Source organism: Dermacentor albipictus, chromosome 7 (assembly GCF_038994185.2).
Source record: "Dermacentor albipictus isolate Rhodes 1998 colony chromosome 7, USDA_Dalb.pri_finalv2, whole genome shotgun sequence".
In the NCBI taxonomy this organism is placed as follows: Eukaryota; Metazoa; Arthropoda; class Arachnida; order Ixodida; family Ixodidae; genus Dermacentor; species Dermacentor albipictus.
Window position 1 is genome coordinate 804635 of NC_091827.1, and position 22423 is coordinate 827057.

Genomic DNA, 22423 nt, shown 5'->3' on the forward strand with positions numbered 1-22423 from the left:
TATTTCAGTCTCATGATCCGGATCCGCAGTCACTACCTGTCCTAAGTAGATGTATTCCCTTACCACTTCCAGAGCCTCACTACCTATCGTAAACTGCCGTTCTCTTCCGAGACTGTTAAACATTACTTTAGTTTTCTACAGATTAATTTTTAGACCCACCCTTCGGCTTTGCCTCTCCAGGTCAGTGAGCATGCATTGCAGTTGGTGCCCTGAGTTACTAAGCAAGGCAATATCACCAGCGAATCGCAAGTTACTAAGGTATTCTCCATTAATTCTTATCCCCAATTCTTCCCAATCCAGGTCTCTGAATACCTCCTGTAAGCACGCTGTGAATAGCATTAGAGAGATCGTATCTCCCTGCCTGACGCCTTTCTTTATTGGGATTTTGTTGCTTTCTTTTTGGAGGACTACGGTGGCAGTGGAGCCGCTATAGATATCTTTCAGTATTTTTACATACGGCTCGTCTACACCCCGATTCCGCAATGCCTCCATGACTGCTGAGGTTTCAACTGAATCAAACGTTTTCTCGTAATCAATGAAAGCTATATATAAAGGTTGGTTATATTCCGCACATTTTGCTATCACCTGATTGATAGTGTGAATATGGTCTATTGTTGAGTAGCCTTTACGGAATCCTGCCTGGTCCTTTGGTTGACGGAAGTCTAAGGTGTTCCTGATTCTATTTGCAATTACCTTAGTAAATATTTTGTAGGCGACGGACAGTAAGCTGATCGGTCTATAATTTTTCAAGTCTTTGGCGGCCCCTTTCTTATGGATTAGGATTATGTTAGCGTTTTTCCAAGATTCCGGTACGCTCGAAGTCATGAGGCATTGCGTATACAGGGTGGCCAGTTTCTCTAGAACAATCTGCCCACCATCCTTCAACAAATATGCTGTTACCTGATCCTCCCCAGCTGCCTTCCCCCTTTGCATTGCTCCTAATGCTTTCTTTACTTCTTCCGCCGTTACTTGTGGGATTTCAAACTTCTCTAGACTATTCTCTCTTTCATTATCGTCGTGGGTGCCACGGGTACTGTATAAATCTCTATAGAACTACCGACTACCGACTACCGACTATAGAACTATAGACTACCGTGCAGTCCCGTAGAGATGCGCTGACGATTTCTCGCATGTCCGAGTTTATCACCGCGGCTACTGCGTTGGGGATGGTCTGTCTCGCCCTTCTGGTGTAGGTGGCTGCGTCCACGTATACCGTTGTTGCCTGGGAAGCTAGCGACTTTTGGATGTATTCGGCTCTCGCCTTCCTGCGTTCTTCGTGTAGGTTGGGGTCCATGTTCTTGGGAATGGGAGCCACCCTGATTCTGTTTCGTATTTTGTCCGGTATAGTCGCGGTTCTTTGGGTTTCTTGCATCTTTTCGCTGCATCCCAACTTCTGCAGAAGTTCCCTGCCAGACGGAGTCTGTTGTAGTCTGCGCAGCTGAGCAACATGTTGTGCCTCTCTGAATTCTTCGAAAGTGTTATGAAGTCCTAGTGCCAAGAGCTTCTCCGTGGATGAGCATTGTGGTAGGTGGAGCGCGGTTTTGTATGCCTTGCGTATGATCGCGTCTAGTTGCTGAACCTCGCTCTTGATTGGGTTGTAGTATAGGGGACTGTAGGTAAACCGGCTGATCACCAGGCTACTAACCAGCTTAGCGTGTCTTCCTCTCGCATGCCTGAGCGTCTGTGGGAGATGCGCGTTATCATGCGAGCGACTTGTAGAGTTGATGTCTTGAGTAGAGCGAGGATGTGTGAGCAGCGTTGATTCGATTGTATCCACATGCCCAAAATTCTTATGAGCGTTTTCTCCGGTATTAGTTTTTCCTCGGGGTAGACGCCAAGCTTGCGCTCGTCGCTAGTCGGGACCGTGTGATTCTGTTTCCCTCTCCAGACTCTGAGTAGCTCAGATTTCTCGGTGGAGCAGGCTAGCCCTCTTGCCCTCACGTAGTTCTCTACGCAGGTCGCAGCCTCTTGTCGTCTTCTTTTTCTTTGAGTGATCCCATGTGGGTCCAAATGGTTATGTCGTCGGCGTACATGGCATGGTGTATGCCCTCGACCTCTTTGAGTTGTTTCGCTGGGCCGATCATTGCTATGTTAAATAGCGTTGGTGAAATGACCCATCCCTGGGGGTTCCTTTGTTGGGGTATGGAACTTCTCCGAGCGGAGTTCTCCTAGCCCTATCGTAGCTGTTCTGTTGGAGAGGAATGCTTTGACGTAGCCGAAAAGCCTCCTGCCGCAGTTTAGGTCGTCCAGACCCTCTAGGATGGCTTCGTGGCTCACGTTGTCAAAGGCTCCTTTATTGTCCAATGCCATTATCACGTTCTCTCCGTTCCTGGGAACGTTGCTTAAGACTTCTCCCTTGATCTGTAATAGTACTTCTTGGGTCGACAGCTTCGCCTTGAATCCGAACTTAATGTGGGGGTATAATTCGTGATCCTCTATGTATTGTTGAAGCCTTATCGTGACCACTCTCTGGTACAACTTGCCAAGGCATGATGTGAGAGAGATGGGTCTTAGGTTTTCGATTTGTAGCTTTTTGCCCGGTTTTGGTATCATAACTACCTCTGCATGTTTCCAATCCTCGAGGATGGTCTCCGCTGCCCAGTGCTTATAGAGGAAGTCGGTTACTTCTGCGACTAGCTCGTCACTGAGATCGCGGATGAGTGCGTTGTTAATTTTGTCCGCACCCGTTGCCGTGTTTCTAGTTGTGCTTCTGATTGCTGCATAGACCTCTTCACGAGTGATGGGTATATCTAAGCTTGGATTTTCTTTTCCCTGATAATCCCCCGTATATGCCACCGGGTTCGTGTCCCCGAAGCATTTGACACGCACTTTGTCTAAGAGCTCCTCTTCGGTTCCCTCGAATTGGTGGATTAGCCGGTATATTGCTTTGTTATTCTCTGCCTTGGTTTTAGTCGGATCGATGAGCGCTTTCAGGATATGCCACGTCCTAGCTGTACTCAGGGTTCCGTTCAGAGAGTCGCTGGAGTGTTTCCAGTTCGTTCTCGCCAATTGTGCTGCGTACTCCTCTGCTCTCGTTGTAATTGTCACGTTGATCTTGTTGCTCTTGTCACGTTGGCGCTGCCGTTCCTCGATCATCATCATCATTTTTTTCATTATTTAACCTAGGTAGGACATTAGACTGGATAGTAGCAACAGCTTGGCGGCGCAACCCACCGCCCCGTTCCAAAGCGCCCGCCCGTCCGCCCGTCCGTCCGTCCGTCCGTCCGTCCGTCCATCCATCCATCCATCCATCCATCCATCCATCGTAAGTGGCGATTGGTGGAAGAAAAGTAGGGAAACGACAAAAAACGGAAACGTATAAAAGCACAGTTCGCAATAGGGGATCAGAAAATTTGGGTGTGGTAGTTCATAGTGTCCTTTTCTTCTTTTTTATTGTTTAACCTAGGTAGGACATTGGGCAGTACAATAGCAAGATCTTGGTGGCGCAACTTACCGCCCTGTTCCAAACGGAACGCTCATAACATCCATCTATCGCGAGCAGCGTTTGCCCCTGGTCACGTCAGCTGGAGCAACCAGGCCAGGAGGAGCTCCGTGCAGGAGGAGCACTGGATTGGCTTCGAATCTGTGGCGTTCCCACGTCGCTTCGCGCTGCCGCATTCACCAGAGATAGAGGTCACGCCATTCTCTACTCAATGTGTGCATTTGCTTAAAATGTGCAAAACACTGCCAGAGGTTGTTTAGGGGCCCTTTAAGACGAAGCTTTACCACACGCCATCCCTGTTCAAGTGGATGCGAAAAATGGAGAAATATTATAGCGAAGCCTCTTCCTTCGGCTTTGCCACTGCTGCTGCTGTGTGTGGGCTGCTGTCGCGCACACCGCGTCGAGGGGTGGTTCAGAGCGTGTACATAGACGACATGCGCGAGCAGGAGAGGAAAGGCGACGGGAGGAACTCGTTTTCACCCCACCGCGTCGAATGTGCACAATGCCCTCTGGAGCTCCCTGGCCGTCGCAAGGTTAGCCGCTTGACAGCTGTAATTATCCATGACTCCCCTCAGAAGCATTGCAGAAACTGCAGCGCTTCCCTTTCTACTAAAGTGCGAGGCCAGAGGGGACGCAGATATGTAGAGAGAAGGAGGCGAGGGAGGAGGAGAGGCAGTTCTCATATAAGAGGTGCAGGAAGTGACGTCAGAAGGCAAGGAAACCCCACTACTATACGACAGCGGTTGCGGAGAAACAGGATAACTAAGTTCAAGGTACGGCACAGTACGTTGCTGCTATTTCTGAAAACATAGACGCCGTGCAAACATGTCAAGCGGGCAACTTACGCAGGGCGTGCAGACGCAGAGCCGCATTAATTAAAGCGCACCGCAGGGTCTAGGAGACGCTATGGATACGGTCGACCGTCAAATCAACACTTCTGTGGCCTCCGCGTTAGCTTTGCGGCTATGGTATTGCTAGAGGTTGTGGATTTGATCCCAATCGCGGCAGCCGCATTTCGACGGGAGCGAAATAGAAAACGCACGTGCACTTGGATGTTGGGACACCTTAAAGATCACGGCGTCAAAATTAATCCGGAGTCCGCCACTACGGCTTGCCTCATAATCCAGGTATGGTTTTGCATGTACAGCCCCATAATACAAGTTTAATAGTTCTGCCACAACGCGACGTGCCATAGGAGTAAATAACAACGCTTAACCCTCTCAGAGGCTATAAAATATGCTGCACAACAACGCCTCAAGCAAACAAGTCTCCCTGTGTGTTCTGTGTACTACGCAGACAAACAGCAGTGGTGCACGCAAGGTAACGTTTAACATCAACACACCACTCTTGTGTTAGCCTAAACGTTGAAGAAATTAAGCTTTAGCCATCGACGTCACCGCTAATTATCGTCAAAGCATCCAGCACGGAAAGTTTCGCTTACATCGGTTCCCACAGTGCGTGGGACCTGCATATCTTTCTTTTTACTGACACTTAAGGAATCTCGCAGCAATATAAAATCTTACCCACAATTTAGAGCAGAATTTTCACTTCGGCACATAAACATAAATATTTGACGAAAATTGACAACTTGCCAACATGACGCATCAAGCTTACATATCAATAAGAACAGATATCGCAGTTCTGCAAACTAGACTAGCTAAGAGTGAACGCACATAACTTATTCATGTGCACTTTAGCTGTACCTGTTTTGTTCTGATTCGTTCGAAGTTTTGCAAAAGTGCTATATGCAGAATTATGGTATCTCATAAAGGAATGTACAATATATAATTTATATAAAGTCCGCGTTTTTCTTAGATGTGAAATTGTAACCCCCCGCCCCCCTTGATGCTTTCGTTTCTTTAATTTTCCAATTTCAGTAAAAAAAGCTTGAACTGAAATCTGCTCCCATAGTCACAATATATATATATATATATATATATATATATATATATATATATATATATATATATATATATATATATATATATATATATATATATGTATATATATATATATATATATATATATATTGTAGTGGCTAATCCGGGCGCCAGCGAAAGACGAAGAATACGGGGTTGTTGTTGTTGGTGCTCGCGCTCGTTCCGCTCGGCCGTTGCTTGTCCCTAGCTGTGCACTAATATAAAACACCGAGCGCATCTAAACGTGCACCATCAATTGGTGGAGCATGCTGCTTCCATTTTCCACCCTGGAACTCCGTGCCCGGAGCCTACCCCCAGCCCCGGCATTGCCTACCGATGTGCCTCAGCAAGGTGCTACCGCACCACCTGTGGTCGCCTGCTCCGGAGTACTGCGACAGCGAGACCCTGCTATTTCCAATGGGACCGGCGAGCACAACGTCGAGGACTGGATGAGCGGGTAAGCGCCCAGAATAAGTGGGATGACGGATGATGATAAGTGGGATGATGGGCAGGCGGGCGGGCGGGCGGGCGTTTTGGAACGGGGCGGTGGGTTGCGCCGCCAAGCTGTTGCTACTATCCTGCCTAATGTCCTACCTAGGTTAAATAATGAAAAAATGCTGATGATGATCGAGGAACGGCAGCGCCAACGTGACAAGAGCAACAAGATCAACGTGACAATTACAACGAAAGCAGAGGAGTACGCAGCACAATTGGCGAGAACGAATTGGAAACACTCCGACAAGCTCAGCAACGACAACTTTTACCTGACGGGTGTGGCTCAGCTGCGGTTCCACAACCACGAAGCTCACATTGCCAACTGGTTGCCCTTTAAAATGAGCTTCGCGGAAGTCTCTGGCTGACCCGCTGTTCGTAAGCTCCGCGTAGAACAGCGCTTGTGCGGTCGCGCCCTGCAATCCGGCGAGAACTTCACGTCCTACATTGAGGATATTGTCGACCTCTGCCGTCGCATCAACCCTGCTATGTCCGAAGATGATAAAATCAGACACATCACGAAGGGAATCGAGGACGACGCGTTCCAAATGCTCACTGCCAAAAAACTACAAAGTGTCATGGACCTCGTTCAGTACTGCCAGAGCTACGACGAGTTGCGGAAACAGCGCATTTCTACCCGCCTCCCGAGCTCTGACGCGGCCAACATCTCAGCATTAACTGTAGGCGCCGTTTCTACTGATACCACAACGTTAATGCAGCAAATACGGCAGTTTTTCCGAGAAGAAGTGGCCCGACAAGCGTCCCTTGCTCCCTGCGTCCTGGACTCCGCGCAGCCGCTTGCTCCGACGCTACGGCAAGCCATAGAAGAGCACATTTCTGAAGCAATTCCAACCTCCTACCAGCATCCGCCTGTTTCCGCCCCTCTGACCTATGCTGAAGTCGCACGCAGGCAGTCAGCAGCGATGCCACTCGGCACGGATCCTGGAAGACCAGCGAATACCTTCTACGCTGTGCGCGCGCCTGTCCGCCCGAACCCGCCACCTTTCCGCCGTCCCGCACCGCCGTTCCCTAATCCTTGGCGCACCCCGGACAACAGGCTTATCTGCAATTTCTGTTGTCTACCTGGCCATGCCACACGTTTCTGTCGTCGTCGGGACTTCTGTACTGGCGCAGCAAATCAAGGCTACTCACGTCCTGGGCCACCGCACCCGACCTGCTCCCACTCAACGATGGACGCCTGCTCACCGAATCGACGTGGCCACGACACACGTCGGTCGTCCTCACCACGTCGCCGTTCAGTTTCCCCTATGCTTCGTCGCCCCCCACCCGTTCAAGCGGAAAACTAGCCATCGCAGTTCGGGAGACAAGAACTGCACTCGTGTCGACCACTTCAAGGCCTCGATTTCCACCTGCGAACGAAATCACCGTGAATATCGAAGGTGTTTCTGCGCAAGCACTCCTCGATACTGGAGCCGCTGTGTGTGTTCTTAATGAAGAACTGTGCCGCAAGTTAAAAAAGGATAACGATTCCGCTTTCCGACGTCTCCTTCCGTACCGCAACCGCGCACTACATTCAACCTTCAGTGGCATGCACAGCTCGCCTTGTCATTCTGGACATTTTGTACATATTCGAATTTGTAGTTTTTTCACCATGTTCGCGCGATGTTATTTTGGGTTGGGACTTTCTTGCTACTAACCACGCCGTTGTTGACTGTGAGCGTGCCGAACTTGAGTTGTCGCCGACCTGTGACGCCTCGTCTGACAAGCCACCTTCTCGAGTGATCGTCGCCGCGGACACTGACATACCTTCTTTGTCTTTTGTTGTTTGGGCCACTTCCTTGCGGCTATGCTCCCTCTTCCACCGCCCTGTTTGCGCTCTCCGAAGCCTTCACCTCTCGCAAAAACCCCCTCCTCCGTTTTGCACTTATCGCAGTCGAAAACTCGTGCAGCGCCATTTATGTAGCGAATCGGTTTTCTTCCCCAGCCACCTTATTTCATGGTTAATGTATAGGCCGGTGAAGAAAAACGACGGTAACACCACATATTGCGTTGATTATAGGCGCCTTAACAAGATCACGTGAAAAGACGTTTATCCCTTGATCAGAATCGACGACGCTCTCGACTGCTTGCAAGGAGCAGAGTTTTTTTCCTCTTTGGACCTTCGATCTTCGTACTGGCAGGTCCCCACGAATGAAATTGACCATCCCAAGACTGCATTTGTAAGCCCAGACGGTCTATACGAGTTTAACGTGATGCCATTCGCGCTTTGTAATGCGCCTGCCCCTCCGAACGTCTCATTGGCACCATTCTTAGAGGCCTCAAATGGCACACGGGTCTTTGCTACCTGGGCGACGTCGTAGCCTTTTCGAAGGACTTTGGCTCCCATCTGACCAGCCTCGCACTCGCAAGCGTCCCCACTTGCCTTTCAGACGCTGCACTGCAGCTCAATTTGAAAAAGTTTCGCTTTGCCGCCCGCCGGCTTACCATATTAGGCCATGTTGTCAGCAAGGACGATGTCCTACCCGACCATGCAAAGCTTCGCGCCGTCGCCGAGTTCCCCAGGCAGTCTACGCTGAAAGAACTCCGTGGCTTTATAGGCCTGTGTTCCTACTTTCGCCGATTCGTGCGTAATTTTGCGTCCATAATCGCCCCCTTAACGCAGATGCTTGCCAACAGCCAAGGCATCTCGGCATGGTCTAGGGCTTTCGAAGATGCCCTCACCACATGACGCCATCTTCTGATATCTCCACCTATCCTACGCCACTTTGACCCGGACGCTCCTACAGAAATCCACACGGACGCTAGTGGAGTAGGCCTCCGCGCTATTCTTACCCAGCGTAAGTCTGACTTGGAAGAGTACGCCGTCTCTTACGCCAGCCGCACTCTCACCAAAGCGGGAAGGAATTATTCGGTCACCGAAAAATGCAATCGTTTGAGCAATCACCAAATTTCGACCTTACTTATATGGCCGTCCATTCGACGTCGTGACTTATCACCACGCCTTGTGATGGTGGTCGTCATTAATAGACCCATCTGGTCACCTGGCTCGTTAGGCGCTTCGTCTACATGACTACGACATCCGTGTTGTCTACCGGTCAGAGCGTAAGCATTCGGATGCCGACGCTCTTTCGCGCTCGCCACTCCCCGATGAGTATGGTGCTCCGTCTGTCTCCAGCTACGATTCTTCGTCTCTCACATTCGCCGACATGCCTCTTCTAGAGTATTTATCTCAACCGTCACCACGCACAACCGACCGCTCGCTTCGGCGCACTGCTTGCCACTTTGCCATCCGCGAAGGGCTCCTGTACCGGCGCAACTACCTACCGGATGGCCGTAAATGGTTGCTAGTGATTACTCGCCTTCTACGTCCCGATATCTGTGCCTCTTTTCATGCGGATCCGCAACGCCCCCATGCCGGTAACTAATGACGTATGCACGCCTCCAGCTTCGATACTACTGGCGAGCAATGTACCGCTTCGTTCGGCAGTACGTCCACTCGTGCTCCAAGTGCCAACGCCGCAAGAGCCAACCTCACAAGATAACAGGGCCGCTCCAACCATTACCTTGTCCTTCCCGGCCTTTCGACCCTATCGGCACTGATTTGTACGGCCCTCTACCGTACTCCCCAGATGGCAACCGCTGGTAAATCGTCGTCGTGGACCACCTCACGCACTACGCCGAAACTTCAGTACTCCCGCCGGCCACAGCACGTGAAGTCGGGTTGTTCATCCTTCGCAACCTCGTTCTTTGACACGGTGCGCCTCGCGAGCTACTGAGTGACCGTGGTCGTTCATTCCTCTCCGAAGCTGTAGAAGCCGTCCTTCGCGAATGCAACATTGTCCATAGAACTACAAGCGCCTATCATCCACAGACCAATGGTATGACTGAACGCTTTAATCGTACTCTAGGCGACATACTCGCCATGTACGTTTCTGCTGACCGCACTGAGATCGCATCCTTCCCTTTGTTACGCATGCTTACAATAGCGCCACTCAGCCTACCACGGGATTCTCTCCTTTGTTTCTTCTTTATAGTCGCGAACCTTCCTCGTTTATGGACACGATTCTTTTGTATCGCCCCGACGCTACCCAATCTACGACTCTGCCTGAAGCCGCCACTTATGCCGAAAAATGTCAGATCGCACGCTCACTTACCGCGCAAGACTAGGCCACCCAGAAACATGGTCATGACGCAAGCCTGTCCTTTCCATCGTATTCACCTTGAACGCATGCTATGGCTGCGCCTTCCTTCCTCTACTCCCGGCCTTTCTACAAAGCTCAGCCCAAAGTATGACGGCCCCTAGCGGGTTGCATAGCAGGTACAGCGTGGCGTGGCGCTTTTGACGGCGCTCGACGTTTCTGCGCAAGCGCGAGTAAGAGCGGGCGCGAGAGAGAAAATTTGGGGGCCTTTGCTCCTTGAATATGTGACTCTGCCTAGGCACGTGACGGAGGAGGTTTCTTAGCGCGCGTTGTATTCGTTTGTCCCCTAGACATGCCGGCATTGCGAAGTGCGGTCCAGTTAGCTTATACGATCCGCCGCTGGCTGCCCGCGCGGTAAGGCAGCGGGCGCGGACGCCGATTGGTGATCGCTGTGTCTGAAGGGGCAGTGTTCTGACTGGTGTTGTATAAGTCGCGGGTCGGTTTTTTCGTCTCGCCGATAGATCGGATTTTTACAAGCACTGCTCCAGGAGGGCACATGTAACCGTCAAACGGAGGCCTCAGGAGAGCACCTGAGGTTATATTAAAGCAGGCGGCGCAGGATCTCCGGGGCACCCAAGCGGTAGCGGGGGGATCAAAGCTGGAAGTAGGGCGGCCCGTGTGTTGGGGCCGCGGAGGCCGAAGCGTGCCAGGGGGCGTTCGCATAAAAAATTGGCATAAAAAATCTTATACTCCCCTGGCACGCGCGGGCCTCTGCGAGCCCCAACCCACGGACCAGTCTGGGTTCTAGCTTGGTGTCCTGGAGGCGCCGCCAATAATGAGAAATAATGACACATTGTTTTCATTAGTGAAAACATGAATAAATTTAACTGCGTCGAGCCGCCAACTTGCGATGCTAAGTTCAGCACTACTGGGCCCTGCGACTTCTGCGGGCACGCCTAGGGACAAGCGCCTACCACGCGCGCCAAAAAACTCCATAGTACCTAGGCAGAGTCGTAATTTCAAGGAGCAAAAGTCCCCACATTTCCTCTTTCACCCGCTCTTACTCGAGCATGCAAGCAAACGTCCGTCGCCTCCGCAAGTGCCACGCCCCGCTGTACCTACTAGAAATTCGAAATACACTACCGGGTTCTACGACAACGCCGAGCTCATCTAGAAGCGTACTATAAAATATATATATATATATATATATATATATATATATATATATATATATATATATATATATATATATATATATATATATGGGACTGAGCTGGTGTTTGATTTTAACTTGGGCTAACTAGATTTCAGCAATTTATCATATAAGAAAGTTATTTCATTCCGAACTTTTATGCCAGTTTCTCATACCACCCACTTCACAGGTTTCGTCAAGCCTTGTCAGCATCATAAAAAACAAACCGCTGAGATTTTGAAATTCAGTAAAATTAAATTATGGGGTTCTACGTACGTGTCAACACCGTGATCGGATTATGAGGGCCACCGTAGTGGCGGGACTCTGAAATAACTTGGACCACCTGGGGTTCCTTAATGTGCACCTAAATCTAAGTACACGGGTGTTTTCGCATTTCGCCGCCATCGAAATGCGGCCGCCGTGGCCGGGATGAAGCACCCTGTATATCATGAGAAGCCAACAAACAAAGGCGCCAAGAACATAGGGAAAATTACTTGTGCTTAGTAATTAAAGAAATGATAAGTTAATGGCAATGAAAGTGGATGAAAAACAATTTCATTGCCATTATCATCTCTCTCTCTCTCTCTCTCTCTCTCTCTATATATATATATATATATATATATATATATATATATATATATATATATATATATATATATATATATATAGAGAGAGAGAGAGAGAGAGAGAGAGAGAGAGAGAGGTGGACGGAACCCATAGTTAAACCAGCGTTCCGGGGGAATAGTGCGCAGCTGATGCAGAGGCGTCATGGCGAGATTTTCGACGACACCGGTCTTGCGTGGTAAACGAACGCGCCAGTTGACGGCATTCTTCTGCATAAGCAGCCGATTCAGAAATAGGTTTCGCTTGAGAAACATCAGGTCGGTATGGCAGAATTGTGTCTACGCAGTATGATGGTTCACGTCCATAGAGAAGAAAGAAAGGCGAGAAACCAGTGGTGTCTTGGTTGGCAGAGTTATCAGCGTAGGTAATGAATAAAAGTACCCAGTCCCAATTCGTGTGATCCTCGGACACGTACATGGCCAGCATGTCGGCAAGGGTACGATTGAAACGTTCCGTCATGCCGTTAGTTTGAGGATGGCAGGCTGAGGCGGTGCGATGTACAATCTGACATTTCTTTGAGAGGGCTTCAATGACGTTTGAGAGAAACACGCGGATACGGTCGCTTAGCAATTAACGTGGTGTCGCATAATGACGTGATAAAGAAGGAAGTAAGCAACGTCTTTAGCGGTGGCGGTTGGCAGCGCCAATGTTTCAGCATACTGTGTGAGGTGGTCAACGGCGACCCACCGGTTGCCGTCAGGAGTGTTCGCAAAGGGACCAAAAATATCGACTCTAACGCGGTAGTACGGTCGGGCAGGACAAGGCAATGGCTGTAGAGGACCGGCGATGCTGTGAGCAGGTGTCTTGCGGCGCTGACGTAGGGCATGACCTAACATACTGGCGAACGTAGCAATACAAGCCGCGCTACTAGTACCGTAGGCGAAGACGGGAGTACGTCCTCAATGTGCCAGCTTGGCCACATTGGGGATCATCATGGAAAACGCTGCAAATGTCCGAGCGCAAATGACGAGTAATCACAAGGAGCCACCTGCAGCCATCGGCTTAAGTAATTGCGACGGTACAACAAGCCTTCGCGAACGGCAAAGTGGAGCTTGACGACGAAGGGTGCGTAAAGGTGAGTCAGGCGAAGACCGAGACATATGGTCGAGCAGCGAAGCGATCCAGGGATCTTTGCGCTGTTCGACCGGCATGTCGGTGATGGTAATGACGAATCGCAGGTGGAAGTTGTTGAGGTTCAGAAGGTATACGGGCGAACCGGAGAGGGCGCCCGAGTGTTTACTTCCTCAGCGATAAATGACACGGCTATCATGTTTTTGAAGGCGTAAAGCTTAGCGAGCGAGGCGCCAAGTGGGATCTTTCAACGACGATAACCAACACGGGGCATGGTGGTCGGTGACGTCAAACTGACGATCGTAAAGGTAAGTACGAATTTACCGATTGCCCAAACAATGGCCAAGCAGTCCTTTTCCGCTATGGAGTAATTTGACTCTGCCTTTGTCGGTATACGGCTGGCATATGCCACAACACACTCGTCAAAGCCACGCTTGCGTTGGACAAGTAGGGCACCAAATCCTACACCACTGGCGTCCGTGTGGATTTAAGTAGGTGCGGTAGGATCAGAGTGACGCAGTATTGGAGGGAATGTGAAGAGTCGGCAAAGCGTTGTAAATGACTCATCGCACTCGGGATTCCAAGTCGAGAGGTCAGTACTGTCGGCAAGAAGCTGCGTCAAGGAGGCGAAATTGCGGATGAAACGCCGGAAATACGAGCACAAGCCGATGAAGCTACGGAGCTCCTTTATAGTGCAGGGCTTGGGGTAGTGGGCAACCGCACGAAGCTTCGCAGGATCCGGTAAGATGCCTTCTTTCGAGACTACGTGGCATAAGATCGTAAGTTTACGGGCGCCAAAATTGCATTTTTTTCAAGTTAAGCTGTAATCCTGCGGCAGTACGTGAGACACTCAGGAACTTGTTCAAGGTGAGCGATGCGAGAGGAAAGATCTGCAGAATATACTACTACATCGTCTAAGTAGCACAGACAGGTCTGCCATTTGAATCCTCTGAGAATAGAGTTCATCATCCTCTCAAAAGTTGCAGGCGCGTTGCAAAGGCCGAAAGGCATCACATTAAATTCATATAAGCCATTAGGAGTGACAAAAGCCGTTTTTGGGCGGTCGGATTCAGCCATGGGCACTTGCCAGTAGCCGGAGAGCAGATCCAGCTACTGTATTCGGCTCCCTGAGGGCAATCCAGGGCGTCGTCAATACGCGGTAGCGGATAGACATCCTTGCGTGTAATCTTGTTTAGCCGGCGGTAATCGATGCAAAACCTGATCGAACCATTATTTTTACGCACCAACACGACCAGAGAAGCCCAGGTACTGTGGGATTTTTAAATCAAGCCACGTTTCAGCATATCGTCGACGTGGTCGCCGATAACCTCCAGTGGCGAGGCTAGGTCGTCTGGCACCCGGGGCCCATAGGTCTTCTGTCACCCCCCCCCCCCCCCCGGTTGTAGTCGAGGAAGGCGAGGATATCGACAATTTCCGGGTTTCAGCACCACTACAGCCGCCTTGGATACCGCGCACGTCCCCCGGGTCCTCCTCTCCTTCGCTTTCTTTCACAGAGATGGCGAATGCAGCAGGTATACACGCTGTTTTTTCTGCGCCAAATAACACAGGGTGCTGCACTGATAACTTGTGATAAGCGCATGTGCACATTTTCTGTCAGACTGTAAGGCTTGGCAGCCAATACAAATGTAGCATCGTGGAAAAAATGGCTCACGTCACAAGTAACAAAAATATCTTTATAAAGTTTTAATTACCAATTTTAGCGGCAATATTGCATTTGCAAAATTGAAGCCCGGCATTCATATCTTGCCCAACAACAGCTTTGAAAAAATCATCCTGGGGACTATGGCTCACAGTATTTTGGCTGTGGGCAGCCCTGAACGAAAACGAAAATTAAGTTGTGTGTCAGTGATGCTCATCTCCCCACCCTATTAGAAAACGCCACCTGCCTCCCTACGGCGCGGGCGCCAATGCTATGACAATTACGAGTTCTATTCATTCTGATCAATAAAGCCTTGTTTTTTAGTTGCCGCTATACGGACAAACGTGATTATCCGAGCTGCGGTACCACCACAAGATTGGGAACAGAATAGAGCACGCTTCGCGTCGATTCTTGGCGTCACCATAAAAAATGGCTGTGGCTTACCTAAGGTTAAGCCCAGGATGCGAAGCATACTAGCCTTTATTTTAGTTGTTGAACCACTGTTTAGCCTGGTGAACTGCTGTTGCTTGGCTATATTTGGTTCGGCTAGACGAAGAAACAACTCATGCGTTACTCTGCTTCGCCTTCAAGAGTGGAACGCGACAGCGTTCCCGTCGACCCGCCAAGGGGTGTAAGACAATGGGCTACGGCGCAGCGACTACGCGCCCCGCATTGGACGCGGTTAGCGTCGAGCAACGCAGCGTTCGGCGCGGCATCGAAATGTGCGCCTGAGCAAGCGACGCACGCCTGAGCCTTAGAAACAGCTCGTTTCTAAGGCAACACCGCATTCACTAGAGGCGCTTTTGTACCGCTTTGAAGCATCGTGCTCGTGGCTCAGTGGTAGCGTCTCCGTCTCACACTCCGGAGACCCTGGTTCGATTCCCACCCAGCCCATCTTGCAAGAGTTGAGCCAAAGCCACCTAGAAAATCAGTCTCTGTAGCACGCCGCAACCTTCGCTTCTCATTCCAACGAGCAGCTCTGTCTCCAGGAGGTATCTCACCTCGTGACTGTCTAGCAGAGGCAAGCGCAGCTGCTTATATATTGGCGGCGAGGAGTTACGGAGTCGCCCTCTATCGGAAGCGCCTCGATGCCGTAGTATGAGGGATCACGTGACGCGCTCCTCATAGGTTTTGCTGTCAGCGCTCGCTGAAAACACCACGCGCGAGCTCTCCCGGACATTTCTGTAAGTACTTTCGAAACGAGAGAAGTTTCTTACTGTCTAAATAATAATCTTGGGCAAGCTGAAAGCACACAATCGTTTACAGCCGCTATCTCTTTACCGAATACGTACAGTGAACGCCACTGCGCGCGGTCGCCGCGATGGAGTCTCCCGAACCGGCTTCTTGCGTGAAAGGTAGGTAAACGCCGAGAGCAAACTATGTGAAATATGTTCTTATAGTGTTTGTATAACTAAATGGAGCGTAATAGAATGAAGCCTCAATGCAGCGATCGCGCAGATTCGCAGCGACCGACTGCGCGTCTGCATGCTTGTCCGCGCACTGTTTCGCTTTCTCCACGCGCGCGTTTTCGCACCGTGCCATGAGCTTTAGGCCGCAGAATATGAGCATTTGACAGTATACAGGCAACCATTGTTGCGTGGGCGCTATCAGAGCTGTTCAAAAATAATTTCATTGTAGAGACTTCGACGCCTGCGGGGACTGTGATGTGCCGTCGCGACGATGCAATCTTTTTTTTTCTTCTAAATTCTTTGACCTTTCAATACTATTTTTCGAGTTGCGTCGCACTGTATGTTTATCGGCGTTCTCAGCGTACAATTTCCCGCTGCTCCTTTTTTGTAATCCAGTGCATTAATTCATAACACAAACATGACTATATGCTATGCATTCTTTAAATGTGCTTCTCACCGCTGCCTTTCCACTCCACTGAACTTGGCAGTCTCTATAGTATCGACAAGTTCATAGACCAAACCTTCATGACATTAGTCGGGCAGCGGACTCAGGCGAGCGTCTCAGTGCGCGTTTTGAGAACATCGCAGACCGGGCGCCGTAGCAGAAATCTTCCTCGCGTCTGTGCTTGCTGCATACCCGAGTTGTAGCCGATGACTGCCGGTTTTATGTTTCGCGAGCCAAGCTTCACACAGCTTCTTGTCCTGCGGCTACGTGTGAATAAGGCCGACACCGGACTCCGTCACGTGCGTCCGGCCCTGCGGCACCAAGCAGTAGCCTACCATGTTGCGCGCCTTCAAAGGCAGCCACTACCTATTGTAGTGCTTTCAAGCGTTGTAAAGGAGACACTCGAAGCGGGAAAATTTCGCCACTAAATGAAAACCGTAGCGTACGAGGGAATTTAAACTCGTTTTCAGCTCGCTTCGGCGCGCCCGAAGCAGCCGACGCGGCCGCTATGTCCACGTGATCCCTCCTAGCACGTCACGCCGACGGTGGCGCCAGCTTTTCCAGTGGTGGAGCTCGAGGCCAATACCGCCGCGACGCCGCGAGCGACGGCGCGAGTTGGAGCCCCGTTTCTCCTCTGTCGTGACGTCACGGTGTCACGTGGTATTGAAGGCGACACCGCCGCGCCTGAGGAGCTGGGTTGAGCTCTCGTAATATGCTTCGCATAAAAATAAAGGAAAGGCCGCGATGAAGCCCGTGCCAGCGAAAGCTTGCACTACTGTTGGTCTGCACTCGCAATGGAGAGGATCAACGTCACTGGTCCACTATTTCATATTTATATCGCTGCTGCCATACTGGGCGCCGCCCGCAGTGCGAAAGTACTGCAGGCTGTAGCACCCAAAACGATTTTGTCTAAGAAGTTTTGCTTGAGTTAATAATATGACTGAGTCCTCAATTTTCGAATTGAAGTGCTTCCCCTATAACTACTAATTAAGGGATTATTAAGGATATGGTCATAACTTATCTGCCATATTTTTCATGCTACTGAGTTCCTAGTAATCACAAAGACACATAACGTCATAGAATATCGGGAAATATTATTACAAAATTAACCTTTTTTTTGTAAAATTCCGTGTAGCTGACAGACACTGTACTTGTGACATGAAGTCACACAACAACAAAATGATAAAGAAACGGTTAGCTAGGACTAAAAGAAAGTTCTTTTATTCAACACCGCGAAACTGATAAAAATTAATACAACCATGTAAATTTATGAATAGAACATTGTACACATATTGCCGATGCACAAACCATCGTGGGACATCGAGCCTTTCGCATTAAAGTAATGACCGGTAAGGACATTTCCTTCAGAAATTCTTTTTCTGACACTTCGCTTCTGAAAACTCATTAATTACAGTAGTAAAGTTTAAATTTTTTCCGTGTTCTTTTTATGTGGTCAGTATCGCCAACTTGGACAGCATTTCATCACTTATGGTGGAGCGCAGAGACGTCTTCATCAGCTTTAACTTGGAAAAGTTATTTTTGCATTATGCAACTGACACGCAGATCGTGAGGAACAAGCGAAAGATAACAGTAACATTAGGGAGGGACTCAAAGAAGTTCCATTTGCCGATAAATTCCAGGAACTCCAGGTACCGAGTCCGAAGAAGATCCAGAGAATCCCATTCGTGACTTTTGACGGCCACACTTATGGAACGTCGCTCTCAACGAACGCTTCGCCGTAAACGCGAGCGCCGGGCACGCTCGTTGAACGCGCAATTGCTGCTGTCTTGGTTCGTCTTCGCTGCGCGTTCTGAACGGAAGAGGGACCCAAGAGCCTCAACGCCTGACTATGTTTACCGACGCTTGCTTCCAGCATGACCGCAAGGCACGAGCGCACCCCACATGAAACGTTCCTCTAAGGCGAGTAGCTTAGCGACCATTTTGCGAATTTTATTTTTTAGCCCGCACATTTGTGCAGTTATTTCGTGGGGTGTTGATAGAGCTGCAGCCGACAATTCTGCGGCGCAACACATCGGGTACATGAGCTTGGCCTACTGAATACCGGAGCATTCTTTGCCATTTGTGCCCAATCAAGCCGGCGCCAAGAGGGGTGTCTTCAAACGTATATGACACCCCCCCCCCCCGCCACAGGCCCCTTGCACCCGGGGCTCACGGCCCCCCGGCCCCCACTGTTGCTACGCCACTGAACGTGGCTTTGGGTCGGTGACACCCGGTAGGGACGCTGGCGCAGTAGAGCATGGTCACCAGTGTCAAAACGGAGATTAACCGCAGACGTGCACCTCAAGGAAGGTTGGTCGAGGTCAAATGACGCACGAGACGTTCAAGTAGTTGAACGACTTCGCTGCGCTGAGCTTGAGTGAGGGCATTATCTATGCTGCGCGACAGGATGACTTGGTCACGTTCGGAGGGTGCGGTGGGAGAAGTGACTGCATCAAGAGGCAGTAGTGCCACATCAGAAGATGCCTGGTATGGGAAAATGGCATAAAAAGTGTCCAGATGGCCGAGGCATTCGCCGTGTAATAAAGTTGAATGGCAGGGAAAGGGATTGTACGCGTAAACTGCGCCGCAACCATCAGCAAGTTCGAAGACGGCAAACGTAAGTACGAGGTTCCGGCGACGGGCACAATCTTCAGACGGCGTAAAAAAGTCACTTGAATCAGTGATAGAGCCACAGCGGATAGAGCCACAGCGGCGGCGAGGCGACCGACGTGAACTGAAGGCGGCGCGACGCGACGAACACACACGGTGTTGTGCCATTACCACCAGCCCGGATTCCGAATCTGCAAGATGCAGAATTTATCCTGCGAGCGCCGAAATTCTCCCTTGACAAGTCAAGATGCTGAGCCGTCAGGCAGCGGTGTCCTGCGGAGAAGCATCGGCGGGCAACATGTTCTAACGTGTCACCAAGTGCCAGACAGCCCGGCGCCGCACCTCCTTTTGCCTGGAGGTCACCGCGCGCGCGAACTTTGAACCGGGTGGCCAGCGCGGTCGCTGGTTGGACCTCTCGGACGACCGTCGAGTGCTGGCTTTCTATTGGGCCGTTTGAGTGACAATGGTTCTCGGGGATTATAAAGCTGCGAGGCGGCCGCCTCGAAAACCGGATCCGCCGACCCACCGGGAGCAGAGTGCCGCGCTCGACTGGGGTGAGATGTGTCACGCGTTTTCGCCGGACGTCGCCGTGAGGGAACAGTCGCGTTTGCTGTGAGCTCTCGGCCCCAGTGCCGATCCGATCCTGTCCTGTATAATGACCTGTATATAGTGTATAAAATCCCTTTTGTTATTCTCACCGACGCCTGACTCGGAGTCTTCGCTACCAACGCTCTGTCACGAAACGGGTTACGAGCGCTACGGGACCACCACAAAGTCGTAATAGTGGTGCAGCGGTGCAAAGTCGTAACAACGGCGGCGACAGCGACGGGCAACAATCCGGAGTACGCCATGGGTTGCGAGAGTGTCCGAGAAGTGGGTACGCTGGTACGTGAACCGGGCGTACGGTATGTGGCGGCGAGTAGAAGCTGGTGAATGGGCTGCTGGCGGGGGTCGCGCATACGAGCGATTCACGGCTTCATCGTACGTGAGAGGCGCTGTAACGTGCGCTGGTGCCGCAGGGGTTGGTAGTGCCTCGGCGACTTGCGTCTGAATGACACGACGGAGCGGGTTGCCCAATGCGCTAGGTGTCTCGGAAACAGGTGCCACAAGGGAGAGCTGGCGGGCCACTTACTCGCGGATGTACTGGCGAATTTGCATCAGCAGAATGGAATATTCAGCTCTAGTACGTGTGGTTTGCAAGGCTGAAATTTCCGCGGATTGCATAGTAGTACGACGCGTGGAAAGGCGCTCGTTACGCAGCTCATCAAAACTTGGGACAGTTCGATTAATTGGGTGATTGTCCGAGGGTTCTTGGCTACCAGCATATGGAAGGCATCTACTTTTTGGAATACAATGGAATTCTGGATCCCCGCCAAGCCAGTTTTAGACCAGGAAGGTGCACAACAGATAGCCTAGTCCTACTTGAGAGTTATATACGAGAAGCATTTGTTCATAAACAATACTGTCTATCAGTATTTTTTGATCTCGAAAAAGCTTATGACACTACCTGGAGGTATGGCATATTGCAAGACCTCGTGTCGTATGGCGTGTCAGGCAACATGTTTAACATAATAAAAAGCTACCTTTTCGAACGAAAGTACAGAGTAAGGGTGGAAACTGCAGTGTCGAGAGTCTTTGTGCAAGAAAACGGTGTACCACAAGGAGGAGTGCTTAGCTGCACACTATTCTTAGTTAAAATGAACACACTACAAAAAACACTCGCACCATTTATATCCTACTCAGTCTATATGTAGATGATATACAGATAAGTTTTAAATCATGCAATCTGTCCATATGCGAGAGGCAGATTCAGCTGGGAGTGAACAGGCTTTCAAAATGGGCTGACAAGAATGGCTTTCGGTTTAATGAAGAAAAGACGACATGCGTGTTATTTTCTCGGAAAAGAGGCATACATCCTGAACCGAATATTACGATGAACGGGTATGCGCTTAGTGTAAAAAAGGGGCAGAAATTTCTTGACGTTATATTGGATGATAAGCTCTCGTTTGTGCAACATATAAAAAACATAAAAATGAAATGCTTAAAAACTATGAACATCCTCAAAATTCTTTCGCACCAGTCGTGGGGAACTGACAAGAAATGCTTGCTCTCGCTCTATAACAGTTTAATTAGAACACGTATCGATTACGGGAACATCGTTTACCAATCAGCTTCACATTCTGTTTTAAAAATTCTGGATCCTGTACATAACCTTGGCATGCGACTAGCCGTAGGTGCATTGCGCACTAGCCCTGTTCCAAGTTTGCGCGTAGAAGCTAATCAGTGGAACCTAGACCGACAACGTAAGTATTGTAGTTTTATGTACGCACTTAAGATTAGTTCCAACCGAGAACACCCGTGTTACAAAATGTTGAAGAGCACAGAAACGCAAACCCTCTTTGCAAAGCGGCCAAGATTAGCAAAGCCATTTCCACTGAAAGCACTGTCGCTATGTCAAGAAAACAACATATTGCTGTCGGACGTTCACCTGCAAAACACTAACGAGTTAGTAGCACCATGGGAATCAGTCACCATACATTGTGACTTCTCGTTCACAGGAACAAACAAAAACCATGCACCTCAAGAAGCTGTAAAACAACACTTATCACTACAAAGTAAAAGTGTCCAGAATTTTACACTGATGCTTCAAAAACTGCTGAGACAACATGATGTGCTGCAATTGGTCCAGATTTTGTCGCCCATTTAAGATTAAATAAATACACAAGTATCTTCACTGCTGAAGCTCATGCTATACTCCTCGCACTTAAAGAAATAACAATAAAATAGATCAATCAATCGATAATTAATATAAACAGATGCCTTAAGTGTGGTCCGGTCGATATACCTAGAAAAACAAAGAAAGAATCCGGTGATAAACACTCATCAGCAGCTTATCCTTAGCCTACAAGAGAGGGCTACATATTATAATCTGCTGGGTACCTGGCCATACTAGTATACCTGGTAATCAAGCGGCAGACGCAAATGCGGCTTTAGCAGGTCTAAGGCCCCAAATAGACATAAGTTATGTTCCATATACAGATATAAAACCTGTCGTTCGAGGAATACTGCGTCACACATGGCAAGAAGCTTGGGACACAGAAAATAATAACAAACTTCACATCATCCAACCCTACATTACCCAAACACCTGTACACCGGCATAGACAGGAGGAAGTAATAATGTCGAGACTGAGGATAGGACACACACACATGCAACGCACTCATACTTGCTAACCGGTACTGATCCACCGGTCTGCATTAGATGTGGAAATCAACTCACAGTCATCCGTGTTCTTATACAATGCCCTGGCATGGAAGCCACGCCAAAAAAATACTTTCCTGAACTTTACCGCACCAATTTACCTATGCATCCTGCATTTCTCCTATCGGCTGAGCCGATGTTCCCTCATCGACCGGCTGTTAAGTTATCTTAATGATGTGAACTTTTTGACGAATATAT

General features: G+C 49.7%; 1 protein-coding gene across 4 annotated transcripts in view; it reads right to left on the minus strand.

Moving 5' to 3' along the window:
* The window catches only part of LOC135918024 (uncharacterized), a 474504-nt gene that overhangs the window by 451123 nt on the left and 958 nt on the right, over positions 1–22423 (minus strand). The window lies entirely within an intron of this gene.